The 17475-nt window shown below is 43.1% G+C and overlaps 1 protein-coding gene and 1 pseudogene across 6 annotated transcripts in view; one reads left to right on the top strand and one right to left on the bottom strand.

Annotated features, from left to right (window-relative positions):
* Nucleotides 1-14523, bottom strand: part of LOC138765002 (zinc finger MYM-type protein 1-like) — a 34725-nt pseudogene extending 20202 nt beyond the window's left edge.
* The window catches only part of LOC138758565 (KN motif and ankyrin repeat domain-containing protein 1-like), a 326554-nt gene that overhangs the window by 164816 nt on the left and 144263 nt on the right, over nt 1-17475 (top strand). The gene's annotated exons all lie outside the window — the stretch shown is intronic.

The raw sequence follows: 17475 nt of genomic DNA, 5'->3' as shown, positions 1-17475 counted from the left end.
CATTTTTGTTAACTAGTATGGCTACACCTCTAGCTTTTGAATTATATGATGCTGCCACTACGTGTCCTACCCAGTCTCTCTTCAATTTGTTATGTTTCGCCTCGGTTAGATGTGTTTCATGTACAAATGCTATATCTATTTTTTACTTTTTCAGTAATGTTAGTAGCCTTTTCCTTTTAACTTGGTTATGTATTCCATTAATGTTTATGGTTATATAATTTAACGTCGTCATCTTATATCTTTGTTTTCACTTCTTTTCCGCCTCCTCAGCATCCCTATCCCCTTTCTTCCATTATTGTTTTTTAAGTTTTCCTTTTTATTCTCAATATATGGCAACATGTTTAAAACATAAAATACCCCAACAATCCCCACAACCAATAACACTGTAACCCCAAATGAACCACCCCTCTTTGAGTTGCACCTTGTCCCTTGCCGGGCAACCACAACTCCCCTTTCCATTTGGTTTGCGATAATACTCGCTAGTGTCAACCGATTTCAGTGACGGTTGTCCTCCCCCCCACCCCATCCCCAGAACACTATTTTTCTGAACATATAACAAAGCTCTCTTTCCACTTCTTTCCTTCCTTTCCCTTCTCTTTTTCATCTTTAAATCTCTATATATATTGTCTCTATTTTATATTATTACGTATTTTTGTATATTTTCTTGTCAATCTTTTTCTTGTTACTCTCCTCATCTCTTTTCCTGTCCTGCAAACGTTCTGTGAATTCTTGGGCTTTCTTTGGATCTGAGAACTGCCTATTCTGTTCCCCAGGTATAAATACTTTGAGTACTGCTGGATGTCTCACATAAAGCTATAGCCTTTCTTCCATAAAATCGCTTTTGCTGTGTTGAATTCCTTCCTCTTTAAAAGTTCAAAACTTATGTCCGGGTAAAAAAAATATTTTTTGTCCTTTATATTGCAACGGTTGCTTGTTTTCTCTTTATTCCTTGCCCGCTCTTGTTGGAGAGCACACCAGTGACTATCCCACTCAGCAACAGTTATGTTGTGTTGGATTCTGTTGAGGGAGATGACCAGACAGAAGATGGCCACAGGCACCAGGTCAATGGCAATGAGCCTGACAGAGTGGTGCAAAAGAAAAGGAAAAGGAGAAATGCAGTAGTTATTGGTGACTCCATTGTCAGGGGTTCTGTGAGCCAGATAAGTATATCTGCATGGTTTTCTGCCTTCCTGGTGCAAGGGTACGAGATATCACAAATCGGGTCCAAAATATTCTGAGGAGAGGGAGAGCAGCCTAATGTCTTGGTACATGTGGGTACAAACGGCATTGACAAGAAAAGGGAGGAGGTAATGAAAAGGGATTACAGTGAGCTGGGACGAAAGCTGAAAGTCAGGAACGCTAGGGTGGTGATCTCGGGATTGCTACCTGTTCCAAAAGCAAGTGATGAAAAGAATGTAAGGATAAGGAAAATGAACGTGTGGCTGAAGTGCTGGTATACAAGGCAAGGATTTGGCTTCTTGGATCTCTTTTGGGGAAGGCATGATCTTTGCAAGAGGGACGGGTTGCACCTAAATCCAAAAGGTGTCAACATTTTGGCAAGTATGTTTGGTACAGCAGTGGGGCGAGGTTTAAACTAATTTGGCAGGGGTATGGGAACCAGAGTGATAGGAAAAAGGGTAGGGAAGATAAAGTAATGGCCAGGAAAAGTAAAATAGGAAAAGTAATGTTGGGAGGAGAAAGTAAAAAATCAGATGGTACAGTGAGTTTTCGGGTCAATGATAGTGTTAAGAAAATTACAAAGAAAAATGTCACATTTGTGGCCCGAAATGTGAAGTTAAGGAAACATTAAACACAAGTTTTATCATGTAAACTTCTCAATGGCTTTTTATTCTCCCGTTTCCTTTGTTCTCTTGCTTGTGCTCTTATCTCTCTCTCATATCACGTGACTTCCGGTACATCTCATACATATTCATTATCATGACATCCCTCCTTTAATCAGAAATAAACTTTACCTTCACTTACCAATATCCCTCGGAAACATGCAAACATCGTAACTAATGGTAATACTATAACTCAACTACATAAAATTTACTTCCTACAGCACTTTATGATATAAGATTAAATACTGTCCCAAAGTTTTTATTAAAACTATGGCACAAAGTTTTCGTATCATTTGGGCACTTTCCGGTTTCGTTTCGGCCTGCCTGCGATATTGTCGTCGCTTCTCGGTTGTTCACTCTCGGCGTCGGAAATACTGCTCGCCACGGCTTTGGGTGTTTCTGGCACTCTAGTCACTTCATCAGGAGTGCTGGTAACTGCCTCTGGAACATCATCAGGTCTCTCAGTTTCAGCATCTCGTATTGGCCTTTCAACCTCTTCACTCGATATATCTCTGGACTGGTACCTTTTTACACCTGATACATTTCTCTTATACAGGACTCCAGTCGGAGACTTGACTGTCACCATACTGCCACAACCATAGGGTTGATGGTAATAAGGTGTGTCTAGCTTACCACCAGTTTCATGCCTCACTAGAACATTATCTCCTGGCATGATGTCTGAATACTTGGCTCCACGTTTCGAATCTGTGTACAGCTTTGCTGCACCTTTCTTTTCAGCATCGTGGTCCCTCATCTCCTGGTCGTCTCGGATTTCCTTTATTTCTGGCATTTTTGTGCGGATTTTTCTCCCAAAAAATGCTTCTGCAGGACTTTTTCCAGTGGTTGCATGAGGCGTTGCTCGATAGACAGCCACATAAGATAGCAATGCTTCTCGCCAATTTTGTCCTTCTGCGTGTGCAATCCTCAATCGTTTTTCAATGGACTGATTTTGTCTCTCTACTTCTCTGTTGGCTTGCGGCCATTTCGGAGTTACTTTATGATGGTGAGTACCTGTGGTCCTCATGTATTCTGCAAATGTCTCTGAAATGAATTGTGGACCGTTGTCAGAGTATAATGTAACAGGTAATCCATATCTTGCGAATATCTCTGCTAACGCTTGTATTGTTTTTTCAGTGGTTGTGGACTTCAACACCACGTACTCATAGTATCTGCTGTAGTAATCTATCACTACCATAATTGATTCACCTGTCGGTAAAGGTCCAAGAAAATCAACAGCTACGTCGATCCATGGTCCTGTTGGAAGTTGCGTACTCCGGATCGGTTCTGGCGGATTACTCCTACTTGTGATTTGACATCCGTGACAAGTTTTAACAAATTTCTCTGCGTCTATATCACAACTTGGCCACCATACCTTGGTTCTGAGGTTTTCCTTGGTACCAACAATACCTAGGTGTCCTTCATGCGCTAAGGATACGATCTTCGGTCTCAATCTTTGCGGTATCACCAATCTGCAACCTCTTAATACACACTGTCCGATGCAACAAAGTTCGTCTCTATTGGGAATGTAAGCCTTGTGAGTACACTTGTCCCATTGTCCACTCTGTATGCATTCTCTTGCTTCCATAAGTTCTGGATCACGTTCGGATTCTCTCTCGACTTCCTTCGTAGTCACAGCTTTCGGTGTCGACTGAATAGCTACGAAGCGTACAAAGCTCTCTGTTTCTGTTCCCAATTCTGACGTGGAATGTGGACCACCATCCTTCACCAATCTGGACAGCGGATCTGCAATGTTTGCTTTCCCTGCTATGTGGATTACTTTATATTTGTAGGGTTGTAGACTGAGTACCCACCTCTCTATTCTGGCACATGGTTTGGATCTAGGTGCATAGATCACCTCTAATGGCTTATGATCTGTAATGAGTTCAAATTCAATGCCGTATAAATATGCATGGAACCTCTCACAGGCCCATACAAGTCCGAGTGCTTCTTTCTCTGTCTGAGAGTATCTTCTTTCCACATCTGATAACGATCTGCTGGCTTAGGCAATGATTCTTGGTCCTCCATCATGCATCTGGACCAACACAGCTCCTAAACCAACCGGGCTGGCATCCGCTATGACTTTGCTTGATGCCGCCGGATCGTAATATCCAAGAGTTTTTGCATCTGTCAGGCTTTGCTTCAGCGCTGTGAACGCTTTCTTCTGCTCAGATCCAAAATGAAATGGTACACCTTTCCTGGTTAGTTTCCTTAGTGGTTCTGCCACTGTAGCGAAATTAGGAATGAACTTTGCACAAAAATTGACTAATCCCAGGAAACTCCTCACCTCTGTTGCGTTCTGAGGTGCACGTGCCTCTGCAATAGCTTTCACCTTGGCCTCTGCAGGGTTTAGTCCTTCCCTTGTAAGTCTGTGTCCCATGAAGTCCATTTCTGACACACCAAACTGGCACTTGTTTCCATTCACGGTAAGGCCTGCCTGCTGTAGTCTAGATAGTACACGCCTCAACAGTTTGTTATGCTCTTCCTTCGTTGGTGCATGGACTATGATGTCGTCAGAAATGCCTTGAATCACTCGATGGATTTCATATTGGTAGATCTCCGAAGCTGCATTAATTCCAAATGATAGTCTCTTGTAACGATACAATCCACAGTGAGTCACAAATGTTGCCACATCTCGGGAACCTGGATCCAGCTCTAATTGATGATAGCCCCATTTCAGATCAATTTTTGAGAATACCTTGCTGGTAGTTAGTTCTTGACGTATTTCCTCCACTGTTGGTATAGGGTGTCGTTCTCTAATTATAGCTTCATTGGCCATTCTCATGTTAACACATAGTCTTATGTCACCCTTTGGTTTGGGCACAATTACTACTGGGCTGACCCATTGTGTCGAATGTTCCACCGGTTCAATAATGTCTTGTTCGATCAATTCTTTAATTTTGGCTTCGACTTTCCCACGAAGTCCAAACGGAGTTCGGCGCATTGGTTGTGCCTTGGGTTTGACCGTTTCATCTACTGCTAACTTCAATTGTCGACCTTTCAGACTGCGGGGAATTCTTGCTTCATATCCTCGTATGACTGAATTGAATTGACACAAGCTCCAATATGAAGTATTGCCAGGTCTTGCGCTGTGCTTCTACTCAGCAATGGTTCTCCCCACTCTTCTATGACCATAAACTCTGCTTCGGTGTACTTATCTCCAGCTTCAACAGTTGCAGTAAAACATCCAATGGTCTGCAATGGCTTGGTTGCTGTGTATGGATACAGTTTCTTGGAACACTTCTTTGAGGTACAGATGATCTTTTTCCTTTTCAACTTCTCCCATAAATGTCGATCAATCACATTACTGTCACTGCCTGAGTCTACAATGACCTGAACTGTCACTCCACCAATGATCACTGGGACCTTCTCATGATGTACTTCATTCAACGTAAATTGGTAACACCTCTGTTCCTCCTGGGTATCATCATCATCACCGTCTATCTGGCGAATGGTATCTTTCTTTCCAGGATACTTTCCTTTCCCCCAGGCTTTGCCTTTGGAAGTTGTACTCTTCCTCTTCTGGTCTGCATTGGACTTGCTTTTGCACTTCTTTGCAAAGTGGTTCTTACCTCCACACTTTCTGCAAACTTTGCCTTTGGCCGGGCAATATGGGTCTTTTCCAAAGTGACCTCGGTTTCCACATCGATAACACTCCACGTCCTGTGTCGGCGTATATCTTGGCTGGTTATGGCGATGTGAGAGCCTCTTAATTTGCTGGCTTGAGTTGTCTTTCAGGGTCATGGTATGAAATTGCCCTTCAACAGCCTCTAATGCAGCAGCAATGGTTAAAGCATCGGTGAGTTCCAACTCACTCCCTCTTTCCAGTAGACGTCTTCTGAGTTTATCTGATCTGCAGTGCTGTACGACTTGATCCAATAATTGGTTGTCCAAATCAGCTGGCATGTAATTGCATCCAACAGCTAGCTGGCGTAGTCTCGTCACGTCTGGCCATCTTCTTGTCTCGTTCTCCGAAACAAATGCCGTTGAAATGTAGCATTCGGTGTCACTACATAGTGTGCATTTAATGCATCTACCGCTTTCCGGTACTCATCCTTTCTTCCAGTATTCAAAAGTGTCTTAAATGTTTCCCGAACTGCAGGTCCAGCAGGTAAAAGAAGTAAAGCCCTCCTCTGCGGTTTTTGTTCAACTGTACCGGTATCTAGAAATAGGCCACGACTGTCGGCGTAGGATTCAAATTCTTCCAGCCATGCCTTCCACTTCACACTTACAGTGCTTGCATCACCCATTGGGTCAAAATGAGCAATTCCATTATGTGTTAGAAAGTCACCGTTTGCACCAGCCATGAGGAAATATTCCAGCCCCAAAAGTACTGAGTCACAGAGAAAATTCTTATCACCTTGAAGTTGTCTGTAATCCTCTGTAATCTTGTTTAGTCTTTAATTTTCTTCAAGCTTCTTTCATCCTCGTCGCCAATGTCACATTTGTGGCCCGAAATGTGAAGTTAAGGAAACATTAAACACAAGTTTTATCATGTAAACTTCTCAATGGCTTTTTATTCTCCCGTTTCCTTTGTACTCTTGCTTGTGCTCTTATCTCTCTCTCATACCCCGTGACTTCCGGTACATCTCATACATATTCATTATCATGACAGGCAGATAAATCAAAAGAAAAGGTTACAGAAGTCACTAGATATTAAAAGGACAAAGAGCATAAGGGCACTTTATCTGAATGCCTGCAGTATTAGAAATAAGGTTAGTGAACTTGAGGCGCAAATCGGTACCCATGCCTATGATTTGGTAGCCATCACGGAAACATGGCTACAAGGTGACCCTAAATGGGAATTAAACTTTCAAGGGTATCAGGTGGTGCAAAGAGATAGACAGGATGGTAAGGGAGGTGGAGTTGCACTCTTAATCAAAGATGAGCTCCAGGCAGTAGTGAGGAATGATATAAGATCTAAAGAGCATAATGTTGAGTCCATTTGGGTAGAGATAAAGAATAACAAAGGGAAAAAAATTATTGGTGGGTATTATCTATCGCCCACCATATAACAATAGTTTAGCGGCACAGGAAATAAATAGAGTGAGGCATGTAATAATGATACGGCAGTCGTCATGGGGGACTTTAACTTCCACATAGATTGGGAAAATCAAGTTGGTCGTGGGAGTCTGGAAGAAGACTTCATAGAATGCATCTGCGATAGCTTTCTTGAGCAGCATGTTAAGGAACTCAGAAGAGAAAATGCTCTCCTGGATCTAGTGTTGTGCAATGAGATAGGTAGAGTAAATGATGTAATAGTCAGAGACCATCTGGGAAATAGCGATCATAGTATGATTGAATTTCTCATTCAGATGGAAGGGGAAATAGTTAGATCTAAAACTAATATATTATGCTTAAACAGGGGTGACTACCATAGGATGAGGGAGGAATTGGGCAGAGTGGATTGGGAGCACAGGCTAATTGATGAAACAGTTGAGGAACAGTGGAAGATTTTCAAAGAAATATTTTGTAATGCTCAACAAAAATATATTCCAGTCAGGAAAAATGGCAGCAAGGGAGGGAAAAATCAACCGTGGTTAACAAAGGAAATAAAGAAGAGTATAAAATTGAAGGCACAGGTTTACAAAGCTGCAAAGAGCAGTGGGAAACTGGAAGATTGGGATAACTTTAAGAGACATCAAGGGGTTACAAAGTGGGTAATAAGAAATGGGGAAAAAGGATTATGAAAGTAAATTGGCACAAAATATAAAAACAGAAAACAAAAAAATTTATAAATATATAAAACGGAAGAGGGTGGCCAGAGTTAACATAGGACCCTTGGAGGATGAGAAAGGAAAACTGGTAGCAAAAAATGAGGAAATGGACGAGGCATTAAACAAATATTTTGTGTCAGTCTTCACGGTGGAAGACATGTCCAGCATGCCCAAATGTGGAGTTAAGGATGCGAATGTTGGGGAGGGCCTTGATAAAATAGTTGTTACAAAGGAAGTAGTGATGGAGAAACTAATGGGACTAAAGCCAGACAAATCACCTGGTCCTGATGATATGCATCCAAGGGTTCTGAAGGAAATGGCAGAAGTTATAGTTGGTGCATTGGTGGTCATATAGCAAAATTCCTTGGATTCTGGGCAGGTCCCGGCAGACTGGAAGACAGCAAATGTCACGCCCTTTTTAAGAAGGGATGTAGGCAGAAGACTGGAAATTATCGGCCAATTAGCTTGACGTCTGTAGTTGGAAAAATGCTTGAATCCGTCATTAAAGATGAAATAGTGAAACTTTTGGAACGTAAGGGTTCAATCAAGCAGACGCAGCATGGTTTTAGAAAGGGAAGATCTTGTTTGACAAACTTGTTAGGATTCTTTGAGAATATAATGGGTGCGGTGGATAGAGGGGAACAGGTTGATGTTGTATATTTGTATTTCCAGAAAGCATTTGATAAGGTGCCGCACAAGAGACTTCTCAGTAAGTTATAGGAAAGTGGAGTCCAGGGAAGTATATTGGCCTGGATTGAAAATTGGTTATCTGACGGGAGGCAGAGAGTCGGGATAAATGGGAGTTTTTCAGGTTGGCAGAGAGTGGTAAGTGGGATGCCGCAGGGGTCAGTGTTAGGCCCACAACTGTTCATCATTTACATTGATGACTTGGAGGAGGGGACAAAATGTGGTGTAGCCAAGTTTGCAGATGACACCAAATTGAGTGGAATAGCAAATTGTAATGAGGATGTGGAGAGTCTGCAGAGTGATATAGTTAAGCTGGATGAGTGGGCAAAGGTCTGGCAGATGGAATACAATGTTAGTAAGTGTGAGGTTATCCACTTTGGCAAGAAAAATAAAAGAGCTGAATATTATTTAAAAGGTGAAAAACTACAGCATGCTGTTGTGGAGAGGGACTTGGGAGTGGTTGTGCATGAATCGCAAAAAGTTAGGTCGCAGGTGCAGCAGGTTATTAAGAAGGCAAATGGAATGTTGGCCTTCATCCCTAGAGGAATTGAATTCAGGAGTAGGGAGGTAATGTTGCAACTGTATAAGGTACTGGTGAGACCGCACCTGGAGTACTGTGTCCAGTTCTGGTCTCCATATTTGAGGAAGGATATACTGGCTTTGGAGACGGTCCAGAGGAGGTTTACTAGGTTGATCCCTGGGATGAAGGGGTTGACTTATGATGAAAGATTAAATCGTCTTGGATTGTATTCGCTCGAGTTCAGAAGAATGAGAGGAGATCTTATAGAAACATATAGGATTATGAAGGGTATGGATAGGATAGATGTAGGAAGGTTTTTTGAGCTGGCCGGGGAAACTAAAACGAGACAACAAAGTGTCAAGATTCGGGGGAGTAGATTTAGGACAGAGATGAGGAAAAATAGTTTTTCCCAGAGAGTAGTGAATGTTTGGAATTCTCTAACCATGGAAGTGGTTGAGGCTACCTCATTAAACATATTTAAAATTCGGTTAGATAAATTTTTACATGATAGAGAAATTAGGGTATATGGGGAGAAGGCAGGTAGGTGGAGTTATGTCATAAATTAAATCAGCCATGATCGTATTGAATGGCAGAGCAGGCTCGATGGGCCATTTTTGGCCTACTCCTGTTCCTACTTCCTATGTTCCTATGTTCCTGTGTATATCTTAGAAGTTTTATTAAAATTGATCTCGGCTTTTGGTGTGGTGGTGGCTTCGGTACTAGTGCTCTATGCATCCTTTCTATTGTAAATCTGTTGCTCTCAACACCTTTGGGATCCATATTTTTATAAATTCCTTCATGTCTGTCCCTTCTTTGCCCTCTTTCAGATCTACTATTTTTTTGTTGTTTCGCCTACTGTAGATTTCCAACATGTCAATTTTCTGGGATATCAAATCTTGCCTCTCCTTAATTTCTTTGTCTCTTTCTTCTAATTTTCCTCTTAATTCATTTATTTCCATTTCCATAGCATTTTCTCGTCCTTCCACATTTCTACTCTTTTCCCTATTTCTGTCATGACCAACTCTAAACTTTGCATTTTGTCTTCTGCTCTTTTCATTTTTCTTTTAATTTCACTAAATTCAAATGTTAGCAATTCTTTTAATGACCTCATTTGGTCTTCAAAAAAGGCTTTATCTATAGTCTGTCCATTTGCTTTACCTTCTTCTTTCCTGTGTAGATCTTGGTCTTCTTCCTCTTCTTCTGTGTCTGTGTCCTCTTTGTATCTATGTCTGCTCAGCTCTTTCTGTTGAGCCACTTTTATGTCTTTGTCGGGCCTCCAGCTGCTGGGCCTCTTACTGTTGGGCCCCCTGCTGCAGGTCGTCCCGTTGTTGGTCGCCCTGCCGCCAATCGCCCTCTTCCAGCCCCTCGTTACTTTGCTCACCGCTCTCCAACTCTTCTCGACTCTGGGTTTCCCCCAGCTGAGCGTCCCGGTGCTGGGCGCCCTGCAGCTGTCAGTCCCTCAGCTGGTACCCCCTCCTGCCGACATCTGCTTTTTGTTTGCGCACTGTGTATGCACGAGGAGTCGCGCATCTTTATCTGGCTCCGTGAGCCATTTTTTTATCATCTGCCCGTTGGGAGGTCACTGTTCCTCTGGGCACTCACCAGCTTCGTGGGTCGATTGATCCTCTTTACAGTAGCTCCCTGCTCCCATGTGCAGGTAAGGCCGTCTTTTTTTCTGGGGATTTTTGTTCTTCTCTTTTCTATGTTATTCTTGCTTTCCCTTTTTTGGTGCCATCTCCTGGTTCTTCCTTGTAACTTTATCTTCTTTTTCCTGTGTTTTGTGTTTATTGGGCTCTGTTTTTTTTGGACTTTTTTTCCTTTACGCTGGAGAGGGATGGTTCCACTCGACTGTCCACTACTCCATCACGTGACTCCACCTAAGACACCATTATATCAGAATAAAATAATTCCTTTTTCATTTAATAACCCCTATTTGAAAGATTGGGAACTGAAAGGTATTAAGTTGGTGGAGGATTGTTTTGAAGCTGGTCTGTTTCTTTCTTTTACCAGACTTAGAGAAAAATTTGGGATATCACCAAGCTCTTTATTTGCTTATTATCAACTTCGGTCTTTACCGTCAGAAAATTTTGGACAGGATTTGGTTTTACCTGGACAAATTAAATTTGAGATATTAATTGCTGATAAGGGGAAGAAAGGGATAATTTCTGAAATGTATGCATTATTACAAGAAAAGATGGTTAAGGATGATTTATATAAAACAAGGGAGAAGTGGAGGAGGACTTATCCATTACATTATCTCAGGAGGAATGTGCCATCTGTGCAGATAGTGTTACAAAATTAATTAATGTGAGATATAGTTTAGTTAATTACAACTTTCTACATCAGTTGTATTTGACGTTTGAGATGTTGAAAAAGTATGGTTTTAGTTCCTTGGATTTGTGTTTCTGATTTGGAAGACAAGTACTTTGTTACATTCAGTATGGACATGTGAAAAAGTTAAACCTCTTTGGGAAAATATCATTAAGTTTTTGGAAGATTTGTTCAAGATTGAACTGCAACTTGATCTGTTACTGTGTTTACTAGGTTATACTAATACACTAACGAGGGGTTTGCGATTTGAGAAATTCCAAATTGCATTTATACTTCTGGGAACATAGGAACATAGGAAGTAGGAACAGGAGTAGGCCAAAAATGGCCCATCGAGCCTGCTCTGCCATTAGCGGTGGCTAAAAAATGTATTGCTTTTATGTGGAAGAATGATGTTGAATTGAATATACAAAGATGGCATAATGAACTAAAATCGTGTATTTACTTAGAGAAGATAACATAACTTACAAAATAATTATCCTTTTTTTGTTAAAATATGGACTTTATATTTGAAATGTATGGGTTTAGATATAAGGTAAAACAAAATTTATGATGTAAAGGTTTGGCACACCACATAGCAATTGATAATTACCCGAAATGTGTATTTTGCTCCAATATGGGGGGAGGGAGGGTAGTAAGTGTATAGTTTTTTTATGTAAGTTAATTTGTATGCATTTTATAAAATTCAAATAAAAATAATTGCAATTCATTTCCTTGCTACCGTAAATGCTAATTTAACAAATTTCAATTGATAAATAGTTAGTTTCATTTTGGGGCTTGTACCATCAATATTTCCTACTAAAAACAAATCAGGACTTGGTGGAAAAGTAATTTCTATGACTTGTTCCAGAAAGTTATGTAAAGCTACCCAAAAATATCTCACATTGTGACAAGACCACATCGAATGTATAAAAGATCCTATATCTTCACTGCACCTAAAACATTGGTCTGATAAATCTGATTTCAATCTATTTAGCTTCTGTGATGTAAGATATAATTGATGTAAAAATATATTGAACTAATCTATATCTTATACTGTTTGTATTAGTCATACAATCCCTACATAAATTTTCCCACATTTGTTGATCTATTATATTCAAATCTGTTTCCCATCTCTGTCTAGATCTATGTAATCCTCATTTAAGAGTTCCTGCTTGTATCAATGAATATATCAAAGCAATTTTTTTAACAATCCCACTCCTAATAAGTTCTACCTCAGAACAACTTGACAGAAACATAGTTGGTCCTAGTTTACCTCTCAAATATACTCTTAACTGAAAATAGCAAAAAAGAGTATTACCTGGTATAGTGTATTTATTTCTCAATTTCTCAAATTATATTAACTTTTTTCATAACAATCTTCAACTTTAACAACCCCTTTATGGTACCATATATTCAAGAACATTATTATCTCAAAACAAAAGCTAAAAGAGGGTTAATTAATGGCATTTTAGGTGATATAGACCCTCAACCAATATTTTATTCCAAACATTAAGCAAATGTTTCAATAATGTTTTCAATAACCTGTTGCGAGGTCACTATGGCGACAGCTAGGTGAACACAGGAGAAGAAAGACACACACACATCAGTAGAGTGTATTCGACACTGGGTTTATTCAGTAGCAGCTCTGCCTTTTATAGTCCGATCAGCTGTGTTATCACTGGAGCATGGCTTGAGCGGGCTGGCTGCTGATTGGTTACCTTGGATCCCCGGGCCCTGATTGGGGCCGCCTACGATCCACTGCCAGTTTCACTGCTCTGCCAGCGGCCTATGGAAACGGGCATTTCAGCCCCTTCTGTTTTGCCGGTTGCAGTGTTTGAAGGCCTTTTCCTACGTCAACCTGAGGTAAGGGCTGCCACACGTGCCCCAACCCCAAGAATCGGTGATCGGGGCACTGTTCTTAGGAGGATGACCCCTGCACCATGGAGTCAGGTGAGTGAAGAGCTGGTCGAAGTCCAAGTAGGATGGTTTCAACCGGTCTAGTGTGAAAGTCTCTTCGCTGCCGCCAATGTCCAAAACATGGGTGGAGCTGTTGTGTCTGATGAGACGGTATCGCCCCACTTTAGAGGTGGCCAGTGAGCCCTGTGCTGAACAAACATGTATTTACAGTCAATAAAGTTCTTTGGGACGTAAGTGTAGGTTGGCCATGGGGTCTAGTTTAGCAGGGGGCAGGATGCCTTGCTGCTCATGTAGTCAGGACAATGTGGTCACCGGGGGTTCCCCTAAGTGCTCAAGGGCTGTCATGAATTCACCCGGTGTTACTAGGGATGCGCCATAGACTAACTCAGCAGAGGATGCCTCAAGGTCCTCCTTGGGTGCGGTGAGGATGCCTAACAGGACCCAAGGGAATTCCTTGGCCCATTTAGGTCCAATGAGCCGTGCCATTAAGGCTGCCTTCAGGTGTCTGTGGAACCAATTGTCATGTGGGTGATACGCTCAGAGTGTGGGCTAAGGCAGTCCACAGACTGGAAGTGAATTGGCCCTCCTGTATGATATAAGGTTTTCGTGGACCATGTAACGCTCTGTTCCAAGTGTTGAGTAATGCACATGCTTCTGTGGAAGCCTCTGATAGTGGCACCGCCTCTGGTCATCTGGTCGACCAGTGGGAGAAGGTAACGTGTGCCTCTGGATACAGCTAGGGGTCCCACAATGTCAATGTGCATGTGGCTGAAGTGGTGACGTGCTGGCTCGAATGCCTGTGTTGGAGCTTTGATATGTCTGGACTTTGGATGACTGGCACTGAGAATGTCCTGGCCTATAGGGCAACCTATTTTCGGAGGCCGTGCCAGACATACCTGTTCACCACCATTTTGGCTGTAGTCCTGATGGCGGGGTGAGCCAAGTTGTGGATCAAGGTGAAAACCCACCTCTTCCATGCAGCTGGAATGACAGGGCGAGGATTACCTCTCGTGGTTTCGCAGAGCAGTGTGCAACTGCCAGGGGCGATCTGGATGTCCTCCAGTTGTAAGTTGGTGTTCACTGTCTGGTACATCAGAATGTTAGGATCTTCTTGCTGTGCATCAGCCAGGGCCATGTAGTTGATGCCAGGGGTAGGGTCACGCACCGCCAAGTTAGCTGGACGGGATAGGGCATTGACCACCATGTTGGATTTGCTGGCTATGTGTTCATTGTCCGTTGTACATTCGGAAATGTAGGACGGGTATTGCTGTTGCCTGGCTGACCACTGATCTAACATCTTACTGAAGGTGAAGGTAAGGGGTTTGTGGTGCATGTAAATTTTGAACTTCCTGCCCTCCAGGAAGTAACAAAAGTGCCGAATTGCCGGGTATAAGGCTCGCAGTTCTCCACCAAAGGCACTGTACTTGATCTCTGGTGGCCTGAGGTGTTTACTTAAAAAGGCCAGCGGTTGCCATTGTCCATTCACTAGTTGTTTAAGTTCACCCCTGACCGCTGTGTTGGAAGCGTCTGTCATGCGGGCGGGCAGTGCGTTTGTCCGTGGGTGCACGAGGAGGGTAGCATTGGCTAGGGTGTTTTTGGTGGCCTGGAAGGTCTCGGTCACCTCTTGGGTCCATTGTATGTTTTTACTGGGTCCTGCCACGAGGGGGAAAGATGGGTTCGTGATGTGGGGCCACTGCAAGTATGAAGCAGTGATAAAAGTTGACCATACCTGCAAACACTTGTAGTCCCTTCACTGTTGATGGCATGGGGAAAGAGTGAATAGCTTCCACCTTCATAGATAACGGTGTGGCTCCATATTAGTTGATATGATGGCCCAAGAAATCAGTCCCTTGGCCAAACTGGCAGTTGACCAGGTTGATGGTTATGCCGAAATTGCTCAGCCTAGAGAATAATTGTTTTAAGTGGGTGGTGCGCTCAGTGCAGGTGTGGCTGGTGATTTAAAATGTCATCAAGGTAAATGAAGGCAAAATACCAATCCCAGCCCACTGCATCCATCAGCCTCTGGAAAGTCTGAACCACATTTTTTTAACCTGAAGGGTGTGCGGAGAAATTCAAACAATCCAAGGGGGGGTTATGATGGCAGTTTTTGGGATGTCTTCAGGGTGTACCAGGATCTGGTGATAGCCCCTGATAAGGTCCATCTTTGAAAATATCTGTGCCCCTTACAGGTTAGCAGTGAAGTCTTGGATATGGGGCACAGGTTATCTGTCCGGTATGGTGGCCTCATTGAGGTGGTGGTAGTCTCTGATGGGCTCTGACCACCCGTTGCCTTCAGGACCATGTGGAGAGGGGAGGCTCAAGGACTATCAGAACGCTGCACAGTGCTGAGTTCCTCCATCTTTTTAAACGTTCCTCCATCTTTTTGAACTCGTCCCTGGCTAGGTTGATTTTCTCAGGTGGGGGGGAGATGCTACGCCCTGGCATGGAGGGGAGGGCCCTCTGTAACGATTTGGTGCCTTGCCCCATGTTTGGATTCTGCCAATGGAAGTAAGGCATGGTGATGGAGGGGAATTCTGATAGAACCTGAACAAATTTGTTGACAACTACTTCCTGAATGAAAGTGAGGGCTGTTGAGTTCAGTGCTCTTCAGCGAGAGTGATTGAAATGTCCGGGCGTGGACCAGCCGACGCCCCTTGATATCGACCAGGAGTGTGTTGGCCTGCAGGAAATCTGCACCCAGTAATGGTTGTTGCATAGCCATCACTGTAAACTTCCATGTAAATTGTCTGTCCCGAAGCATAAGGGAATGGTGCAGGGGCTGAATGTTCAGATGTTGGAGCCATTTACTACTTGGGGCTCCCAGCCCACTTTGCTGTAGCGGACCTCCAGGTTGGTTGGGAAAATGATGGTGTATTATACCCCAGTGTCCACCAAGAAATGATGGTCCTACAAGGAGTCTTGAATGTGTAGTCGGCTATGCAGTTGGTCGGTTATCACAGCCATTAACAATGACCGGCCTGGGCATTTCCCTGGAATGGACAGGAGAAGCGACATCAATAGGCCTTGGAACCCCCACAGTCGGTGATAGAATCAATACTGCTCACCGGTGGGGCATGGTGATCGGTCGGTGATCTTCCTGGCCGGGCACTGATGACGCAGTGCTGTCACGTGCTCGAGCGAAGTGCAGGTGCCCCTCTTCATTGCCCATTGCAGGTCTGCTCAAGCTGCCATCTTCCTGAGATCATCAATATCTTCCTCCGCAATGAGCAGCCGGGCATCCTCGGGCAGCCTCTCCGGGAAGATCTGCTGGAACAGCAGGCAGGAGGTGTGGTCATCGTTGAGAGCATGCATGTCGCTCATGAGGGCAGAAGGGACTCTGACCCCAAACTGTTGATATGCAACAGTTGGGCAGCGCAATCGCGCTTTGAGAGCCCAAATGTGCAGGTTAACAGCTCTTTGACCACATGCCTACCTTATTCCAGGACTGCTGGACGAAGTTGATGATGCAAGCTGTGGTGTCCTGATTGAGGGCGCTAATCAAGTGGTAGTAGCACGTCATTGGCAGAAATCCATTGAATGGTGAACTGCACCTCAGCTTGCTGGAACCACACCCATGGTTGCAACATCCAGAAGCCAGGCAGCTTCTTCGCTATGGCGTTGATTTCAGGTCATTCTTCCATCTTCGGGTCCAAAGTACCAAGGTCACTACAGCTAGGTTATAGCTCTGTTATAGCCCTAAGGCTGTAGCTCGAATCCGCAGGAGAAGAAAGACACACACATCAATAGAGTGTATTTGACACTGGGTTTATTCAGTGGCAGCTCTGCCTTTTATAGTCAGCTTGGCTGTGTCACCACTGGGGTGTGGCTTGAGTGGTCTGGCTGCCGATTGGTTATCTTGAATACCCAGGCCCTGATTGGGGTTCTCTGCGATCCACCAGCGGTGATTGGCCAGTTTTACTGTTCTGCCGGCGGCCTATGAAAATGGGCATTTCAGCCCGCACGATGTTTTGCCAGTCGCCGCGTTCGATGGCCATTTCCTATGTCGCCCCAAGGCGCGGGCTGCTACGAAAAATATATAATAAATGTGTGTATATATAAAATTCTTCTGCTTTCTTCTCTCCTATTTTCATTTCTATATTAACCCATGCCAGTTTTTTTTTATTTAATAAGAAAAGAGGCAAGAAATCTCATCTGTGGCGCTCAATAATTATTTCTAAAATTAGGTAGCTGTAAAGCTCCCAATTCGGATTTCCATGTTAACTTCTCTATAGAAACTCTTGCAATTTTACCTTTCCGAAAAAATTTCCTTGCTTGTTTATTTAATTCTTGAAATTTTTTTGGAGGTATTTGTAGTGGTAATGTCTGATAAAGATATTGTTTCCTTGTAAATGTATTCATCTTTATACAGTTCACCCTTTCAACTAAAATTATGTAAATTTATCCCTTTTTTAAAAAAAGGTGGAAAATATTCTGCCGAGTATGGGAAGTATGTAGAATGTCAGTGCTGAAAGGTTAAAAGAGATTC

Source organism: Narcine bancroftii, chromosome 1 (assembly GCF_036971445.1).
Source record: "Narcine bancroftii isolate sNarBan1 chromosome 1, sNarBan1.hap1, whole genome shotgun sequence".
NCBI lineage: Eukaryota > Metazoa > Chordata > Chondrichthyes > Torpediniformes > Narcinidae > Narcine > Narcine bancroftii.
Note: the sequence above shows the minus strand (reverse complement) of the source record. Positions and strands in the feature narration are given on the sequence as shown.